The sequence below is a fragment of the Babylonia areolata genome, chromosome 18 (assembly GCF_041734735.1).
Source record: "Babylonia areolata isolate BAREFJ2019XMU chromosome 18, ASM4173473v1, whole genome shotgun sequence".
In the NCBI taxonomy this organism is placed as follows: Eukaryota; Metazoa; Mollusca; class Gastropoda; order Neogastropoda; family Buccinidae; genus Babylonia; species Babylonia areolata.
Genome location: NC_134893.1, coordinates 29,307,952 through 29,329,600, shown reverse-complemented (window position 1 = coordinate 29,329,600; position 21,649 = coordinate 29,307,952). Strand labels below are relative to the sequence as shown.

At 44.2% G+C, this 21,649-nt stretch overlaps 1 long non-coding RNA gene across 2 annotated transcripts in view; it reads left to right on the top strand.

Moving 5' to 3' along the window:
• The window catches only part of LOC143292156 (uncharacterized), a 101,657-nt gene that overhangs the window by 2,616 nt on the left and 77,392 nt on the right, over window positions 1-21,649 (top strand). Inside the window, exon 1 of one of the 2 annotated variants that reach the window (XR_013056633.1) lies at window positions 20,383-20,517. The exons of the other annotated variant lie outside the window; for it this stretch is intronic. This is a non-coding gene — a long non-coding RNA (uncharacterized LOC143292156). Of the gene's footprint in view, window positions 1-20,382; window positions 20,518-21,649 lie in introns of those variants that run through there. 2 annotated transcript variants of the gene reach the window in all.

Below are 21,649 nucleotides of genomic sequence, written 5' to 3'. Positions count from 1 at the left end.
GTGAGTGGGGAATCTGAATGCTAGGAGCGGTTAGCACTGTGTGAGTGGGGAATCTGAATGCTAGAGGCAGTTAGCACTGTGTGAGTGGGGAATCTGAATGCTAGGGGCAGTTAGCACTGTGTGAGTGGGGAATCTGAATGCTAGGGGCGGTTAGCACTGTGTGAGTGGGGAATCTGAATGCTAGGGGCAGTTAGCACTGTGTGAGTGGGGAATCTGAATGCTAGGGGCAGTTAGCACTGTGTGAGTGGGGAATTTGAATGTGAGGAGCGGTTAGCACTGTGTGAGTGGGGAATCTGAATGTGAGGAGCGGTTAGCACTGTGTGAGTGGGGAATCTGAATGCGAGGAGCGGTTAGCACTGTGTGAGTGGGGAATCTGAATGCTAGGGGCAGTTAGCACTGTGTGAGTGGGGAATCTGAATGCTAGGGGCAGTTAGCACTGTGTGAGTGGGGAATTTGAATGTGAGGAGCGGTTAGCACTGTGTGAGTGGGGAATCTGAATGTGAGGAGCGGTTAGCACTGTGTGAGTGGGGAATCTGAATGTGAGGAGCGGTTAGCACTGTGTGAGTGGGGAATCTGAATGTGAGGAGCGGTTAGCACTGTGTGAGCGGGGAATCTGAATGCTAGAGGCAGTTAGCACTGTGTGAGTGGGGAATTTGAATGTGAGGAGCGGTTAGCACTGTGTGAGTGGGGAATCTGAATGTGAGGAGCGGTTAGCACTGTGTGAGTGGGGAATCTGAATGTGAGGAGCGGTTAGCACTGTGTGAGCGGGGAATCTGAATGTGAGGAGCGGTTAGCACTGTGTGAGTGGGGAATCTGAATGCGAGGAGCAGTTAGCACTGTGTGAGTGGGGAATCTGAATGCTAGGGGCAGTTAGCACAGTGTGTGGGGAATCTGTATGCTAAGGACAGTTAGCACAGTGTGAGTGGGAATCTGAATGCTAGGGGCAGTTAACACTGTGTGAGTGGGGAATCTGAATGCTAGGGGCAGTTAGCACTGTGTGAGTGGGGAATCTGAATGCTAGGGGCAGTTAGCACTGTGTGAGTGGGGAATCTGAATGCTAGGGGCAGTTAGCACTGTGTGAGTGGGGAATCTGAATGCTAGGGGCAGTTAGCACTGTGTGAGCGGGGAATCTGAATGCTAGAGGCAGTTAGCACTGTGTGAGTGGATGATAGAATTAGATAGCAAAAAGTGTATGAATGGTGGTTGGTGATGCTTCTGTTTTTAAATATCACTATTTGTACACTGCTGATCGTTTGAATTTAATTCTTTTTATTTTCATTTTGTTTCACTTGATTCTAATTATCTTATTTTATTTTGATGATGTTACTTTTAAAGATTGAGCAGTTATGGGCAGACTTCCAGAGCAAGTGCGCTTTATGTATATACATTTTTTTTTTTTTTTAGCGGCTCTTCTTTCTTGATGTTTTGAACATATGTGTCGCTCCAAAAGAGTGAGCTGATTGTGTCTTTGTATCGTTCGCGTTGTCTTCTGCTGTGTCGTGAAGCGCTGTGTGTGTCGTATCGTGTCCAAGTTTGATCAGTCTTCAGTTGAGATAATTCAGGCTGCTTTCCACGGAGAGACCCTGTCGCGAAAAAAGGAGAAGAAGAAGATAATAATAATAACAACAACAACAACAACAACAATAGTAATAATAATGATAAAGATAAAACTTTTTTTTTTTTAAATCCAGCACTACCAGCTTTCTTTTTTTTATTTTAGTGTCTGCATTTACAATATTTGTTTGCCTTTGCAGTATTTTGTCAAGAACACCGTTCAGTGCCGTACTTCCTTTATTGCGTTGACTTGTTTGTGAAGTGGGGGTGGGGGGGGGGAGAAAGGGACAGACGATGAATCGGAGAGAGAGGGAGAGAGAGGGAGAGAGAGACAGACAAACAGAGACTGACACTGACATACCTAATGTCCGTTCAGCTTTAAAGCCCTCTAGGCAATGGAAGGGGGGTAACGACAGTTAGAATGAGAGACAGACAGACAGGCGGACAGACAGAGACAGACAGGCGGACAGGTAGACAGACAGGCGGACAGGTAGACAGACAGTCGGTTTACTGTTCTTTATACAAACAGATTGGAAGGTGGGAAAAGAGGACATGCCGCGCAGGAACAAGTGTTATAACACTAAATGAATGAATAAATAAATTGATAAATAATTAGATTTATAAATAAATAAATGAATAAATCAATAAACAAGCAAAAACAAAAAAAAGGGGGTGGGGTGGGGGGTTGGGGGGTTGGGGGAGGGGAAGCATATAATTTAACGACTGATGCAACAGTTTCATTATCAACCATGAACCATTCGAGATCTTCTGTTATTATAATCAGATGTATTTATTCTGGTCAATTTCTGTTTAATACGGCCACTTACATTGAATCTTTCAATAATTCAATAACTATAAATGCTGGACATTCATGTCATTCGTTTTCGATATTTGATGTTCAAGAGGGGCAATATTTTGCGGCAAAATTCGCTGTACCGAGTTACATTATTGCTGAGAGGAAGTTCGTCAAATATGATGTGAGCAAGAGCAACTCAAAAGCAGTAAATGTGACTCTTCATTGAATATTCTTTCTCAAACACGACCTCAGTGACTGATAAATTGAATGTGTTTCTCTGTCTGCAATTCATTCAGCCCATTCCAGAGAGAGAGATTGTTTCTTTGTCTTTGTGAATATGTGTTCATAAAGTGTGTGTGTGTGTGTGTGTGTGTGTGTGTGACACCACAGTTAGTGTATCCAGTAGTGATGGTGTGGGTTCGTGCGAACACCTGATTGTGAATACGAATGCAGTCATATTCTTCTCATTCTTCTTCTTCTTCGGGTTTTTTTTTTTTAATTTTTTTTTTTTTAATCTTTTTTTTCGTGGATGAGAGAAAGAGCGTGCGCAGGGGAGAAAACTGTAACGGAACGGGAAGGAGGAAGCGGGGAAAGAAGCAGACAAACAACGGGGGTTGTCTAACTTGTATTACACAGCATTGTAACGCAGGCAGCGGCGGTTTTTGGCAAATGAGTTATGCGTTGGCCTGCTTGAACGCCGTGTATTTATGTCTTCGTTCAACACACGACAACTTCCTCCCACATGTCTGGCGAGGACAGTGAATCACTTTATGGCCTCTATCATATATCGCCAAATTTTCTTTGGCAAGGTGAGGGTTTTGGGGCCTGGCTTGTGTAAGCAACGTGTGACTGCATGCAGCCAACGTCTTGTTCCTTTCTCTATGCCTGTCTGTCCTCTGATGTTTTCTGACAGAGTGATTCCAAACATATATGAAACGTGGTTTAATGAAAGGTGTTGATAAAACTCTTCTCTGTGTCTCCTTTGAAAAATGTAAATAAAACAGAAGCAAAATCACAACAACAACAACAACCAAAATCCAGCTTAAAGACACACGTTATAAATCTACAAGAAAGTTTTTAGAAGCATCATTAACATTTATGACACAATATATATATATATGCTTATGTCGATGTCTGATATAAGCCGAGTATTCAGCCTGTACCTCACAGTACTCGTCAGGTCTCCACACTCAGCTCTTTCAAGTCTGGCCTTAAAACCCACCTCTTCCAAAAATAGCCTCCCTTCCCTGCCTCTTCCTTGTCTTCAGTTTGTTTGTTTTTTGGTGTTTTTTGTTTTGTTTTTTTGTTCCCCCCACCCACCCCCCAGTTTTAGAGTTATGCATGCGTTTGAATGACTGGTGCGAAAGCGCTTTGATTTGTCTCTGCACAAGATTCAGCGCTATAGAAATATAATAATAATAATAATACTGGTGTAAATGCAAGTGTATGTATGTCAGCTCACTCAGGCCCCCACCCCACCCCCTCCGCCCCCATCTTGTTTCTTTAACTCGCCCCTTGTCTCCAGTGCAAGCTGGAGGAAAGAACCACAATAACCCCCCCCCAACCCCCCACCCCGATCCCCCACCCACCCCGATCCCCCACCCCCGATCCCCCACCCACCGATCCTCCACTCACCCCGATCCCCCACCCACCGATCCTCCACCCACCCCGATCCTCCACCCACCCCGATCCCCCACCCACCGATCCTCCACCCACCCACCGATCCTCCACCCACCCCGATCCCCCACCCACCGATCCTCCACCCACCCCGATCCCCCACCCACCGATCCTCCACCCACCCCGATCCTCCACCCACCCCGATCCTCCACCCACCCACCGATCCTCCACCCACCCACCGATCCTCCACCCACCCCGATCCTCCACCCACCCACCGATCCTCCACCCACCCACCGATCCTCCACCCACCCCGATCCTCCACCCACCCACCGATCCTCCACCCACCCCGATCCCCCCTCACCCCTCCCGATCCTCCAACCACCCCGATCCCTCACCCACCGATCCTTGCCTCGTTTCATTCCCCTTTCTCCAGGCAGCCAAAGTTAACTTCACGACCTTCAGCGTAGTTCGCACGACCTACCTATTCCACGTCTTGGAAATGAACTGAAGTGTATTGCGGGCATTCAGTTATAGTTGCTGAATTCTTCAATGGTCCTGATCATGGATGGGCGCGAGGGGCGGAGAAAGGGCGTACAAAAAATTTCCTTTCAAGAAGCTGCAAAAACATGAATCGGTGTTCATGCGCTTCGTATTGAAATATTCATGAAAAAAACCCCACGTAATTGAGAGAATGGAAATAAACTGTCTAACGACTGGAAATAAACTATCTAACAACTCCTGAATAGCAACACCTCACCCCCACCCCACCCCCCAAAAAGAGAGAGAGAGGGAGAGAAGAAGAAGATCAAATATCGTAAAGCGTACAGAAATAGAGCTTTTATTCAATACGTACAGAAATATAGCTTTTATTCAATGTCATGTTTATCACTGACGTGACCGCGAGCAGAAGCTCCGTAACTGGGAGCACACTAAGAAGAAAAAGGTTCCAGAGTCTCGAGTTTGTTCGTTCTCTGTCCGCTTGTCTGTAGGTATCTCTGTGTGTCTGTTTGTCATGCCCCTTATTTTCGGCCATTACCTTGTTGACTGAGGAGAAAAGAAATCGCGAAGGCGGCAGTGCGAATCCACAAGCGGTAATAACACGGCCCGCTGAGAACAGCGATCAATACTCACCCCAGTCCGGTTCCTGGATGATAAAATTTGGTTGGCACAAGCATAATGCCGAACTGGGGCAATTTTCCTTCCGTGACAAAGACAGCACGCGTAATCGTTTAAACATTATTACCGCCAGAATCGATAGGTGTGTGGGGAAAAAAAAATCCTCGTGGCGAAGAGAGTCCCACAAAAGGGCCGCCAGCAAATGACCAATAACCGTACGATATGACGTGTTGCTGGGCTACCTTTCTCCCACGAGCTCAGTGATACACGCAAAAATATTTCAGCGCTGAGCAATAAAAGAGATGCGGTACCAGCGACTTGAATGTAAATGCAATAACATTAGAAAATGTCACGCCTGAATTGTCTTTTGGCACGTTCAGCATATCGGTGCTAATACAGAAAGTAAAGAAAAGTAGAAAGATGGTGGGAGTGTCAGTTGAAGAAAGGGTTGTGATGGGGGTGGGAGAGGAGTGTGGGGGGTCTCACGCACTGAGCTCGATAGTCTCACGTCGCCACGAGCCTTGAGACCAGTGACTGCTCAACCACGCGTTGACTGAACTAAAAGATCGTGAAATGGTGAAGTTTTATTGCGTCGGAGAACATTCACAGGTACTGATATATTTTTCTCAAATCATAATAAACGGTACAAAAATAGGAAAACCGAGCGAAAGTGGTAAACTACATTTGTGCGGATATTTGATTAGTGATTGTCGAAGAAAATCACACCAGCGAAGAACATGTTCACACTATTACAATGATAACTGATGCAAACAACAAAAAACAAACAAACAAATCATAACGGGAACAAAAACAACAACAACAAGCAAAAAAACAAAAACAAAAACAAAAACAAACAAACAAAAACCAGAAAAAAAGAGAAAAAAGGAAAAAGCAAAGACAAAAGGCACACTGCAGAAATATCATGTGAAGGATATTCATATAAAGGAACAACTTTCGTGTCTTCCTCCTCATCAGCTTTGTAGGAACAATAATTTCGTCGATGATCTTAAGGAATTTATAGGATTATGTATCTCTAAGTACTTGACTGGTAGAAAAACGGAGACTGTCTGATTCATCATTTAACCATTTGGAACGTTTGTACAGTTCATGGTATTTGTTTCAAGGAGCTGTTCTGCTGTTTTCATACTCTGTGAACCAGACGCACGCTCGACGATTTATTCAGTCAGTAAGTCAGTCCTCTGGTCTTTTTCGTTGGGCAATTTATTTCGTTTTGTTTTCTTTTATTTTCATCTCATCAGAATGATTTGCAGCTCGCCATCAGGAAGAGATAAACTCACTGAGAATTAGATAGACAAAGTTCCGCGGAGATTTTTGACGAAGACAAAACTCGTGGATAGGATGGAGGGGATCACAGTTTTCTTTCTATGTTTTCAGATGAAATAAAGATATTAAAAAAAATAATAATAAAAAGAGTGAACTACCATTGTGTGGAATTTCAAACGCTGTCTGTGGAAACAAAACGAGTTTTCTTTCTACGTTTTCAGATGAAGAAAGATAAAAAGGAAAAGAAAAAGAAAAAAAAAGTGAATACCTTTGTGTGGAATTTCAAACGCTGCCTGTGGAAACGAAATCACACGAGTAGAAATAAAATAATAAAAGAAAAAACAAGAGAGGCAAGGCCTTCAAGACTCACTTGTGATACACTTTAAAAAAAAATCCAAGCTTTTTATGTATTGAGTATAATTTCAAAATGTAATGTTCAAGATGAGAAAGATCAGTTTAAAGCAAATTAAGTCCCCTAGCATTAATTACAGAGTAATTTCCCTTCTTTACTATCTGCACCAAAACGTTTGCAAAATAAATAAAACTTCCATGCTTAGCAAAAGAAGTTCCTGTTTGAACAAAAAATGATAATAATGACTGCTCTTTTTGTTGGGTCAGAATACCAGATCAAAGTGCCAAGTTTAGAGAATACAAAAATATAAATATAACAGTAAATGCAGTTTGCTTATAATAAGGCTTCATTTTAAAAAAAAAATTTGTGCCCATCCCAGAGGTGCAATATCGTTTTAAGAAGATGACTGGAAAGAACTGAATTTTTCCTATTTTTATGCCTAATTTGGTGTCAACTGACAAAGTATTTGCAGAGAAAATGTCAATGTTAAAGTTTACCACGGTCACACACACACACACACAGAGACACAGACACAGACACAGACACACACACACACACACACACACACACACACACACACACACACACACACACACACACACACAACCGAACACCGGGTTAAAACATAGACTCACTTTGTTTACACAAGTGAGTCAAAAACCGCGCTGAAACGATGACACTGAAGCTGTGACACAAGCACACATACCGTCCACAGTGCGCCAAAGCATTTTCTTTTTCACCGCACAACGAAACAACTGTGGCATAATTGTATTGCAGCGTCTGTTGTGGTGTGATATTGTGTCGTGTGTCGTGCCATGTCTTATTGCAGTGTGTCTCGTGTCGTGTCGTGTAGCATGCTGTGATGTGTTGTACCATATCATTTTCTTGTCACTGTTAACCCCCCCCCCCCCCCCACTCCCCACCCACCCCGAAAACAACAACAACAACAACAACAAAACAAAAACGGTGTAAGTACAATGCCCGGTCAATTCTAGAGTCGAATCCGAGTCCCTGGTTGCCTTGTTGCCTGTTCTTCTTCACACTAGGTTACTACCGTATACGATTATTTGCCTTTTCAGATTCTTTAGGATGGGTATGATGTCTTTTGTATTCATTCAATTATTTATCTATTTCGGTTTCCAGTCTTCATTTCGTCACGTCCTCTTTGTCTGTGGTGCACTGTATGCATTGTGAAAGCTAACAATGCCTTATGGATTGCGCTCATGTTTTCATTTCATATCAGATCAGGCAGAGATTTCAGGGGGTGTGGGCTCGGCTGGGGTAGGGGGGGCTTGAGGGATAGATACACGATCAGTAGAGCAGAACTAATGACAATATAGGAGGGCAGGGATAGATACACGATCAGTAGAGCAGAACTAATGACAATATAGGAGGGCAGGGATAGATACACGATCAGTAGAGCAGAACTAATGACAATATAGGAGGGCAGGGATAGATACACGATCAGTAGAGCAGCACTAATGACAATATAGGAGGGCAGGGATAGATACACGATCAGTAGAGCAGAACTAATGACAATATAGGAGGGCAGGGATAGATACACGATCAGTAGAGCAGAACTAATGACAATATAGGAGGGCAAGGATAGATACACGATTAGTAGAACAGCACTAATGACAATATAGGAGGGCAGGGATAGATACACGATCAGTATAGCAGCACTAATGACAATATAGGAGGGCAGGGATAGATACACGATCAGTAGAGCAGCACTAATGACAATATAGGAGGGCAGGGATAGATACACGATCAGTAGAGCAGCACTAATGACAATATAGGAGGGCTAGAGTGATAGATACACGATCAGTAGAGCAGCACTAATGACAATATAGGAGGGATAGATACACGATCAGTAGAACAGCACTAATGACAATATAGGAGGGCAGGGATAGATACACGATCAGTAGAGCAGCACTAATGACAATATAGGAGGGCAGGGATAGATACACGATCAGTATAGCAGCACTAATGGCAATATAGGAGGGCAGGGATAGATACACGATCAGTATAGCAGCACTAATGGCAATATAGGAGGGATAGATACACGATCAGTAGAACAGCACTAATGACAATATAGGAGGGCAAGGATAGATACACGATTAGTAGAACAGCACTAATGACAATATAGGAGGGCAGGGATAGATACACGATCAGTAGAACAGCACTAATGACAATATAGGAGGGCAGGGATAGATACACGATCAGTATAGCAGCACTAATGACAATATAGGAGGGCAGGGATAGATACACGATCAGTAGAGCAGCACTAATGACAATATACGAGGGCAGTGATAGATACACGATCAGTAGAGCAGCACTAATGACAATATACGAGGGCAGGGATAGATACACGATCAGTATAGCAGCACTAATGGCAATATAGGAGGGCAGGGATAGATACACGATCAGTAGAACAGCACTAATGGCAATATAGGAGGGCAGTGATAGATACACGATCAGTAGAGCAGCACTAATGACAATATAGGAGGGCAAGGATAGATACACGATTAGTAGAACAGCACTAATGACAATATAGGAGGGCAGGGATAGATACACGATCAGTAGAACAGCACTAATGGCAATATAGGAGGGCAGGGATAGATACACGATCAGTATAGCAGCACTAATGACAATATAGGAGGGCAGGGATAGATACACGATCAGTAGAGCAGCACTAATGGCAATATAGGAGGGCAGGGATAGATACACGATCAGTAGAGCAGCACTAATGACAATATAGGAGGGAAGGGATAGATACACGATCAGTATAGCAGCACTAATGGCAATATAGGAGGGCAGGGATAGATACACGATCAGTAGAACAGCACTAATGGCAATATAGGAGGGCAGGGATAGATACACGATCAGTAGAGCAGCACTAATGACAATATAGGAGGGCAGGGATAGATACACGATCAGTAGAGCAGCACTAATGACAATATAGGAGTACTTGAGGGATAGATACACGATCAGTAGGGCAGCACTAATGACAATATAGGAGGGCTAGAGGGATAGATACACGATCAGTAGAGCAGAACTAATGACAATATAGGAGGGATAGATACACGACAAGTAGAGCAGAAATAATGACAATATAGGAGTACTTGAGGGATAGATACACGATCAGTAGGGCAGCACTAATGACAATATAGGAGTACTTGAGGGATAGATACACGATCAGTAGAGCAGCACTAATGACAATATAGGAGGGCTAGGGATAGATACACGATCAGTAGAGCAGCACTAATGACAATATGATGCCTCTATTGTTCCCCTGAATCCTCGTGAACCAGTTTCCACGTTGTCTCCTGTTGTCACGAGCACCAGCGCGCTGGTTGTGTGTGTGCGTGTGCGTGTGTGTGTGTGTGTGTGTGTGCGTGTGCGTGTGTGTGTGTGTGTGTGTGAGCGTGTGTGAGTTCGTGCTCGCGCGTGCGTGCGTGCATGTGTGTGCGTGTGTGTGTGTGTGACCGTTTTTTTGTTTTTTTTAATCTCTGCCATTATCAGGCAAACACACACCTTTTCTGTGGATGGGTCAGTGCCCCCAAGGTTAAATGTCCCTTTGTCTTTAATCCACTGAACCCTGACAGGGGATTACTCTCCGTTTTGTGTGTGGTATTTTTTGGGGGTGGGGGAGTGGGTGGAAGGTGTTAAAGCAGCAGTGGAACTGCACGTGCGTTGAAATGGTACACAGGACAAATCCTTACCCCTCTCCCCCCACACCTCTCCACAAACACAGCCCCCCCCCTCCCTCCTCGCGACACCTCTCCCTCCACCAACACACACACACCTCAACATCTATAAAAGAAAACAGAAACAAGCACACACTCGCATGCATCAGGAGAAGTGATATTCAGAAAGGAATGCTTCTAAGTTATTTCTTGAAAGTTGAGAAACACGGAATTTTTTGGGGGGAGGGACAGAGATAAGCAATTCCAGATAGTAGTGCCAAAGACAGAACGATTTTTCTAACTCAAGGTCTCAAAGGAGAACCGAGGAGTTGTATGCAGAGAGGGGTCTAGAGAGTATAGCGTCCACAAAGGCTGGTATTGATGTAGAATATCTGACAGACTGATGGCATATTGTTCTCATAGAGACACTGAAAACAGAGACAAGCAATTCTGTATTGAATTCTAGCCTTCACATGAAGCCAGGGAAGTTTTCTGAGCAATGATGCTGCGCTCTTTTAGGCTTACGGACCACGTTGAAGAGCAAAAACTAGCAGCTCGTGAAACTCGTTCCAACGAAACTGGGAAACAATACATTGCAATTGAACACTGTACACTGTGTTGCAATGACATACGATACAATACAATACAATATGTTATGATATGACATGATACAATACGATACGATACGATACGATACGATACGATCCAATGCAATGCAACTTAATTCATACAGTACAGTCCAACGCAACACAGCACATTTTTAATGATCCATTATGGAAATTTAGAATATACTAACACAAGTTGGTAACATTACATGCCATATTCTGCCTAGCACTTAAAACTACACAACAATAAAACGCGGAATAGATAATTATAATGAAACACTGCTTTAATTTTCTATACAATTTTTATTTCACTAATTTAAGTTACATCGAAACCAAAACATTTAATGATTTACTGTATTGCAATACAATTAAAAAAGATGACTAAGGGTTTTCCGAGTTCATTTTGGAGGACGTCCTTGTGACTTTGGCCGTTCAGTTCACAGCAAAGTTTTAGCCAATGGCTGCACCTGTGATGAAATAGTTTTTATATTGTCACTGTGACAATAATCGAAGGGTCAAGGTCATTTGTAAAAAGCGATTTTTTAAATAGAAAATTGAGCAAACAATGATGATAAGCATGTTTAAGTATGTTTTCAAGTTTAGAGTCTGTCTGTCTCTTCTGGTTATGTATGAAGAAACAATACTTGTTCATTTTCTCGGCATCGGCTTCATCTGTGGAGGGACCGAATCTGGCACGGATATAGAAGACATTTTTAAGACCCGTTGAAACGTTCAAATGAGCTCCTGTCCACTCCCGTCAAACCTTTGTACACACACGCTCTCTCTATTTTCTCTCTGTCTCTCACTGTCGCTGTCTCTGTCTCTGTCTCTCTCTCTCTCTCTCTCTCTCTCTCTCTCTCTCTCTCTCTGTGACACTGATATATTCGGTTGTCCGCTCAGCATCAAAACCCTCTTTTTTTTTATTGTCAGTCGTGTCCGACTATGACCATCAGAACAGCAGAGGAGGCAACTGCTGTTCCGACTGTTTGGGCTAGAATTTGATTATAGTGGAGAGTGTCTTGCCCAAGTACATCCCCACTCTCTCGGCCAAGAGGGCTTTAGGACAGTCGGCGTTGGGATGGTTCCCAAAGGTCAACTAGCCTACAAGGCTGCAGAACAAAGAGCCAGTGCAGTTTTGCCTCCTGGTTTGAGAGTCATAGTCCTTCACAAAAGACTAAGCTGTAAATGGCTTCCCACTGACTGGAGAAACCATTGATAATGCAGCTCTCACTTTCCTGTTGGTCCAAATGTAAACTTATGTCAATCTGTGATATAAGCCAAGTGTTGGGCCTAACAAAGCCCTAGGGGGGATGACAATTGTAATAATGAAATCAAAATACCAGTAGTGTCAATGTCAGTGTCTCTCTCTTTCTCTCTTCATGGTGATGTAAGAAGCAATGCTATCGTTTTCGACGGCATTTGATTGATCAAGGGGGTGGGGGTGGGGGGTTGACAAAGGGGGAGGGGACCTTCGTTTGTAGCGTCACACACACACACACACACACACACACACACACACCTCATTCCTGCTCTTCTAAAAAGAATATTAAAAAAAACCACAAGCTCCAACCACCAAATAACCAAACCAAAACACAATTTTAACACTTGAACCCTGGTAATTTAATTCATAATACGAACATGGAACGCGACGTGAGTTAGTAGCCCACTAAAAGCACAAGGTTTCGCAGAAACCCATATCACTCTCTTGGTGGTTGTTAACATATGTTCCCATCAGAAAAGGTGGTGGGAGGGGAGTCGGAGTGCGGGATGGGGGGAGCCAGGCCCGTTCATCGCGTGTCGCATCATGTTGACATGTCGTCACAAGGCTGTAGACGCTCGGCCCAAAAGTCTCGATCAACTTGAAGGCAAAGGGCCCCCTCCCCGCCACACACTGCAGAAGGCGTGGGGGTTGGAGCCACAGCGCTAGACGGCATCAATAATTCACAGGCAGATCCCTTGACGTCGACTCATGACTTCATTCGCTGTGAATAAGGTCTGAGGTCTAACCCCCCTTCTGAGGCCTGCTCAAGTTGAATCCCCTTGTGATTAGCGCCTGCTGTGATGATGGCGGTGGTTGGTGGTGTGTTGTGGCTGAGGAGGGCGGAGGTGGGGGTATGTGTGTGTGTGTGTGTGTGTGTGTGGGGAGGGGGGGTATCAGTGTGTCTGCCAGTCAAGGGATGGTCTGTTTTCTTAGGATGTTTTTTTTTTTTTTTTTTTCCAAACGATGCCAAAGGTCAGACAGAGGCCCTCTCCATTTCTCTGGCCAGCTTTCTGTGGGAGTCCCTTGTCTCTCTGTGTCTCTGTGGCTTCTCTGTACTTTTTTTTACGAAGACCACCAAGATACTTTAAGAAATGTCCGTCACTGAATTGAAGTGAAATGATTTGAATGCACCGTTAAACACACACACACACACACACACAAACCACTCCGTGTGTATGTGCTTTTGTTGTTGTTTTTGGTTGTTGTTGTTTTTTTTGTCAAAGAAAAAATCCCACTCTCTCTCAGGAAACCAATACTCAAGCAGAAAAAAGACTTCCAGAAAAGAAAAGAAAAAGAACACCGTGCTTTTTACGCAATGATTAGACATGATGTTATACATTCTCTTTAGCTGTTAGGTATACAGTGCAGTTTTAAAGTACTGGGAATAGAAATGCGTTCTTTTCAATTTGAGTGCTGATTGGGAAGGAAACACTGAGCGTTAATTGGTTCTTGAAAGCGATTGTGATTACTGACATTGACCAGGAGGAGGGAGCGCTTTTATTTTCCCCATTAAAAAAAAAGAAGAAGAAAAACCCTCCCACTGTGTTTTTGTTGTTTTCGTGTGTGTGTGTGTGTGTGTGTGTGTGTGTGTTGTTGTTGTTGTTGTTGTTGTTGTTGTGGGTTTTTTTGGGTTTTTTTCTGCTGCTTTTTTTTTCTTGCAGTATTTTTCTCCGAAGACACCGGACCCACTTTCCGGGTCCGCTCTGCCCCTGATCATTATTTGTACTCGTTGCTTTTGATGTGTCCCTCCTTTTCTTGTCTTGTCTTCCTTCATTATGCTTCCTTCTTTCACCTTGTTGTTGTTGTTGCTCCTCTTCTATTCTTCATTAGACTTTTTTTTTCCCCTCCATCTTTCTTTAGATCTCTTTTTTCACTCCCCCCCCCCACCCCCTCGACGCCCTCCGTCCCCACTCTACCTCATTTTTCTTTTGTTTTGCTCGCCAGCGTTCGTCTTTTCCTTTCTCTCTGCTTTCCTTCGTTCCTTCTTTCATTCCTTTAGTTGTTGGTTTTTTTTCTTTTCTTTTCTTTCCTTCCTTATCACTTCCTCATTTTCTTCCTTCCTTCCTAAGGTTAATTCGTTTCGTCTTCAAAGATCATGGAAGCGTGTTTTTGTAAGTGTTGAGAGGTGGGGGATTTTTGGGTTGTTTTTTTTTGGTGGGGGGGGGGGGGGAGTGTGTTTGTCTTGGATGCTGGGACTCGACATTTTGCTTCCGAGTAATTCGCTTGCATGTTAAATTAAGTAAACACGGATTTTGCATTTAGAAATGCTGACTGGCATAAGGAATATGAGAACAGCAGAGAGAGAGAGAGAGAGAGGGAGAGAGAGAGATACATATACATATATATACATTCCTCTCTCTCTCTCTCTCTCTCTCTCTCTCTCATCTTCTGTCTGCCCATTTCTCCCTCCATATCTCTTTCCCACTCCCATGTCCTAACCCTCCCCCACCCCACCCCCACCACTACTACCAACCCCTCCACCCACAGGCCCCCTCTATCTCTTAAAGTGCTGAAGTATAATAAGGAGGAGTGCACGTGCACGTGCGTCACGGTTTCTGCCCCCCTCAGAAGCCGTCTATACATCAAGACAGAGAGAAAGAGAGAGAGATCCTGTGGCGTAACTCCTGTAAACAGACCGACAGTACTGTGCCTCAGAGGGGACTTTCTGCAGTTCCCACTGTGCCGGAAACCCAGAGACCGACTGTGTGTATACCTGGCGATAATGCCAGCTCTGTGGTTTTCACGTGGACTGGTGGGGTTGGTGGGGTGGTGGGGGATCCGGGAGTTGGGGGTAGGGGGTGCGTGGAGTAGGGGACGGGGTTGGTGGTGGTGGGAGGTTTGGGGGGGGGGGGGGGGGGGGAGAGGCGGTATTAATAATAAGATGCGTTGGCAAGGGAGATGACAAGAGACTTCAGTATACTACATCTACTTCGGCGGGGGCAGCTGTGTATACACTTCTGAAGTTTGTGTGTGGTGGACTGGTGGTAATGTGTTCGCCTCGGAGGAAGCGAGGAAGGCTGAGCGCATGGGATCGAATCTCACACTTGGCAGTAATTCCTTTCCCCCTCTACTAGACCAGACCTTGTGTTGTGGTCTGGACGCTTGTCATTCGGATGAGAGGATAAACCAAGGTCCCGTGTGTAGCATCACTTTAGCGTTGGTAAAAGAACCCTCGGCAACAAAAGGGTTGTCCCTGGTAAAATTGTGTCGAAAAATTCACTTTGACAGGAACACAGTTACACTTGCAAACAGAAGCAGAAGAAAAAATGGGTGACGCTGTGCTGTGGCAAGGTGCTTTCACCTGGGAGAGCAGTCTGAATTTCACACAGAGAAATCTGTTGTGACAAAAGAGTGGTCCGGTCCAGTACAGTGCAATACAGTACTTTCACCCTTATTGCAGGGCGGAGGGAGACTGAGGCGCACTGTATTTATTGTTCGGGGCAAAAACACAGGATTACTTTTGCTAGATTATGACAAATACAATATAAGACATAAAATAATGGAAGAGGCTGCAGTGACAGGAAGTTTGCAGTTTTGTATTGGAATGTTAGCACTGAATAAACCGTGCATGCACAGAAGACAAGAGACTGGCCTCTCTCTACACCCCCCGCACCCCCCCCCCCCCCCCCCTCTCTCTCTCTGTCTGACTGTCTCTCTCTCTCTCTCTCTCTCTCTCTCTCTCTCTCTCTTCTCTCTCTTGAAATGTATTATGACTAGGTTTCGTTTTGACAGCTCAGAAAAATTTCAGCGTTACTATCGTTACCTGAAACATTTTGATTTTTCAGTTGTGCAAAAGTGCAAATGAAGACGAGCTGCATTTTAACTAGTTTGAGAGTACGGTATATCCCACTTTCATTTTATGTACTGTTTGTCTTGTTAAAGGTTTAAATTCATTTAATGGAAGTAAGTGTGTGTGTGGTGGAGTGGGGGGGGGGGGGGGGGGGTGCGTGCGTGTGTGCGCCTGCGTGTGTGTGTGTTTTTTTTGTTTGTTTTTTCATAGAAAAAAATTCTTTATCGCTGTGAGCAAAATTTAAATCCCAGTACTTCCATCTGGTATCATTATATCAGATATTTTTTATCATGATATCGTTGACTGAATCAATGTAGAGAGTCAAACTCATAGGTAAATGTGTGCAGTTTTGTCAGGTTTTCGAGACGTTCTGCCGCGGACTAACGAGACAGCTGATTCTGCTGTTGAAGTAATAAAATAAAAAATTTTAAAAAAGAAAGAAGAAGACGAAAATAGAAGTTCACATACACCCTGACAAAACACCACCTCTCCCCTCCCCTTTACCCCATCAGCAGTCAGAAAGCCAGACAGATCAGCGAAAGTGGGACGTAACTCACCCAGTGCTAAGCTCTCCCGGGAGACTGACTTCCCCTTGCCAATGGCCAGTCCATTCCAATCATTTTGATCCGCGGTCCTCAATCAGCAAGATAACATAGAAATAATAATAATAATAAAAAGAAGAAGAAGAAGAATTAGTGAAAATAATATTATGATGATGATGAAATAATAATAATATGATAATATTATAATAATGTCAATTTATAAAGCGCCATTCCATGTAAAACATGCTCAGTACAATATCTCTATTGTCTCTATTTGTTTCTTTATTCATTTATTCAATCATTCTTTATCTATCTATTTGTTTGTTTGTTTGTTTGTTTATTCAGTAATAACTACTACTTCTTAGATGACAGATACTCGATCAGGTAAGTTTCAGTCTGACAATCAAGTACTCAGTCTGCTTACCAGAACCATGGAATGTTTTCCAGTCATGTGTCACCAACATTCATTCACACATCTGCGAGCGCATTCGCTTGCACACACACACACACACACACACACACACACACATAACATATACTCAGTCACGCACCATCGCGCTCTCTCCGATCGCATCAGTGTTTACTTTTGTCATCCAAACCTGGCTTGCTCGTGTAGCTTTCCTGACTCTCAGTTGAGTGGAACTGGAGACCTGCACATTAATTAATGAAAGTGTTTTTATAGTCTCGGTTAATTCCAGTGTGAATGAATAAGAGAGAGAGAGAGAGAGAGAGAGAGAGAGAGAGCATGTGTGTTCTACATTTTATGAAAAATTTGAGCAAGGAAAATTCTAAAAAAAAATTTAAGAAATTGCCTGTTTTAACCAGTGCACGTGAAATTCTGGTTATTGTACCGCAGTGTGAGGCACGTTTCCTCTACCACCTCCTCGTTCCCCGGAGAAACAGATGGCCACTTAATTAAGCTCCGTCCACATCGTACGATTCTTCTCCCTTGTTTCCAGCTGTGATGCCGTTTCATCCTCACGGCAGCGCGCGCAGCGAACTGGACACTGGAATGGTATCATAAAAAGGTTACGCTAGGTAGTAAAAGACGCGCAGGTAACTGGACACTGGAATGGTATCATAAAAAGGTTACGCTGGGTAGTAAAAGACGCGCAGGTAACTGGACACTGGAATGGTATCATAAAAAGGTTACGCTGGGTAGTAAAAGACGCGCAGGTAATTGGACACTGGAATCGTATCATAAAAAGGTTACACTAGGTAGTAAAAGACGCGCAGGTAATTGGACACTGGAGTCGTATCATCAACAACAAAAAAAAAAAAAGGCACACGTAGAAGGAAAACAAACAAAACATCCCGTGGAAAATAGCGTGTATTTATTTGGTTGGATGTTTGATTTTGATTCAAAGTCTTACTCTGCTATCGTCTTCGATGATCATGCGAGCGCTGATGCACTCACACACACACACACACACACACACACACACACACACACACACACACACACACACACACACACACACACACACACACACACACACACAGATATTCAAAAACTTTATTACTCAAGGATAAAGATTTTAGGCATCGCCCAGTCTTCCAATCTGTCCTTGTGACAACAATAACAATAACGAGAGAGAGAGAGAGAGAGAGAGAGAGAGACATCTACCTTTCAACACACATTCTCTCTCTCCCTCACAAAAAGATACACACACACACGCGACACATGAGTGCATAAGCATACACCCATAGACACTTTATCTCTCAATCACACGCGCGCGAACACACACACACACACACACACACACACTCTCTCTCTCTCTCTCTCACTCTCTCTCTCATCTCCCCACCACACCCTCCAAACACACACATACCTCCACAACCCACCATACATACACCCAACCGCCCACTGACACAGCCACCTTGCCAACGACGAGGGAGCAAATAGCGGATCATGGGATAAATGATGGACCTAGCTTGGAGCAACTGGCCCTGGCAGTCTGCAGCAAAGGAGCCTTCCTTGTCTTCAAGCCCTCGCCACACTAACGTGATTAGCGGTAAAAGTCAGCTGTCTGCTTTTCCTCACTTTCTCACGCTGTGGGATGTCGTGAGTGCAGTTTTCCCTTGTTAGTTTCGTAGTTCTTGTTAGAGGTTCTCGCCCGGAGATTTTGAGGGCTGTGTGGAAAAAATACGCGAAGGTTTCCAATTGATTCGAGCAGTGTCGTGGGTGCGCGCATGTCTTGGTATCAATGTGTGTGTGTGTGTGTGTGTGTGTGTGTGTGTGTGTGTGTGTGTGTGTGTGTGTGTGTGTGTGTGTGTGTGTGTGTGTTGTATTTGTATTTTGTATTTGTTTTTCTTTTTATCACAACAGATTTTTCTGTGTGAAATTCGGGCTGCTCTCCCCAGGGAGAGCACGTCGCTACACTACAGCGCCACCCATTTTTTTGGTGTTTTTTTTTTTTCCTGCGTGCGGTTTTATTTGCTTTTCCTATCGTGTGTGTGTGTGTGTGTGTGTGTGTGTGTGTGTGTGTGTGTAGCATCGTTACCTGTAAATGGTCATTGTCATTGTCTTCATGATCACCATCGTCGTCGTCGTAGTTGATGTGATAATCATCATCACTGTCACTGCTGTCGTCGAAACAGTGTGGTATGTGACAGTCACGTACTTGTTTACAAAGTGCAGTGTCTTTCTTTGCAACGTAAACACACACACGCCCACCCCCTCCTCTCACCATCCCCGCCACGTTCTCTGAACACACACACACACACACACACACACACACACACCTATACACACACATACACGCACACACACACACACACACACACGCGCGCGCGCGCGCGCACGCACGCACAAACACACACACACACACACACACACACACACACACACACACACACACACACACACACACACACACACACACACATCCCCTTTGTCCCCCAAACTCCTTTTTTTCCCCCTTCTTTTCACCTCGTCTCATTTTTTTTCTTTTGAGCACTCGTGCTCCGCATCAGGTGAACAAAAAACGGGTGGCGTTCATTCAGATACCCCGGCGGGATGCCGACCCGACATAATTGAGGGAATTAATTCCACCCAGGTTGGACACGAAAATCGCCTTATCGCGTAATGGTTCACAATCCTTTTGTGTTTCTCGCCCATAACACAAATGGAGGCTGCATGTTGTTTGCGGAAGGCTTTCGACGTGAAGAAAAAAACACAACGGAAATTCTGTTAGCACTGTGACGCCAACGAGGTTAGCGCTGACAGGAAGAGGGATTGTGTGTCTATGTGCCTGGACTGACAAACAATAGCGCACTGTCGGGAGTTGTTCAGTCAACATATCGTTAACGTGTTGAGGCAGGTTCTCCGTCCACCCTATAGTCCTGCTCTGGCTGCACGTGCCCGTTCAGTTACTGGAACTGGGGGGAAAAGTCGTGTTTGCTTTTCTGCTGTGGGAATTAATCAATGCAATTTCGGCGATACCAATAAACAGTCTTTGTTACATTCAGTTATTATCATCATCATCATCGTCGTTGTTGTCGTCATCATCACTATCATTACGGTAATCGAAACAGTATTGTTACAGACTGACAGACATTCTCCACGAAGCGCAGTGTCTTTTTGTCACGCTAGCTTTTGCACATGCCACAAAGCACACTTCTCCGCCCACCCATCCCCGCGCGTGCGCGCAGAGAGAGATATATATATATGGGGGGTTGGTGGGGTGGGGGGTGGGGTCGGTCGGGAGGGTTAACTGTGAAAACCATCAAGCGAAAAAGTCAGTGTTTGTTGCAGGCAACACGGCTGTCGTTCATTGATATTCCCTGCGGAGTTGGTGTGCAATGTTGGGAACCATTCGCACGGGTCTTTGGCATCCCTCTTTTCACGGGCACGTGCTGAGTCACAGCGCTCCATATACACATGCGTGCAGTACTGTTTAGTTTGACAGGTGAGTGCATGTTTTCAACCTGTGTGAATGTCGGAAGGAAGAGACTGCTCATTCACTCATTACCGCGAAACCACCGTCTGTCACCAGCACTGCATCCCAGAGAACAGAAAAGCAAGCGGCATTGAATTTCAAAGGCTTTTTTTTTCATTTTCTCTGTGTGATGTTTTGTGAGTGTTCAGGGATGAAGTATAATCCTTAACCTGGAAAATGATTAAAACAAGTTAATCAATGACCATGTAGTAAACCGATTCCTTCTGACTGACTTAAGGCTGTCAGGATTATCAGTTCTGTTCTGATGTTCGCTGTCTTTTCCAAACATGATAAGTGTATGATGACTGGCTCCAGAGATAAAATGCAGTTTAAGTGTTTGGGTCAAGATAAAAATATCCAAAAAGAAAGAAAAAATAGAACAAACAGGGACTGGGGTGTGGGCACTAGACAGTCAGAAACTTATTCATGTTTCCTGGTCAACTGCTGTGTGTGTCAAGCTCAAGTAACAAGCCCTCCAGTCCTCTTTTCTTTGGTTCAGATATATATATATATATATATATATATGTATGTATGTATATATATATATATAGCACCAACCACTTAAAAGTCCTTTCAGGGCCATACTTCAAAAACATCAGTTGTAACAATACGGGGCAAAACAGGCGAACACCGAATGCACAATAGCCACAGACACTACATGCACACCGCTGCAGTAACTGCGCTTCACTGCGGCGCTCATACCTGTCATTGGTAACACTTCGACACACGGGTGTGCCACTCGAACGTGCTTTGTGTGTGTGTGTGTGTGTGTGTGTCTGTGTGTGTGTTTGCGCACGCATGACTGAAGTTTGTCTGAATGACACGGGAAACTAATGATGAGCGCTGGAATGTCGCCTGTTGTCAAAATGGTTCCGTGTTTGTAATGCGCTCTGACCGAAGAGAGGCGCTATATTAGTATAAATAATAATGGTAATAATAATGATGATAATGATAAGAAAAAGAATCACCAATAACAGTGATTGTAATAACACATCGTTGTTTCAGTAACTGCACCCCACTGTGGCACTTGGAATCATTCAGTGGCAGCAGCTCTTCAACCCGCATCTTGCGCAATCCGCGTTGATTCAGTTCATCTCTCTTC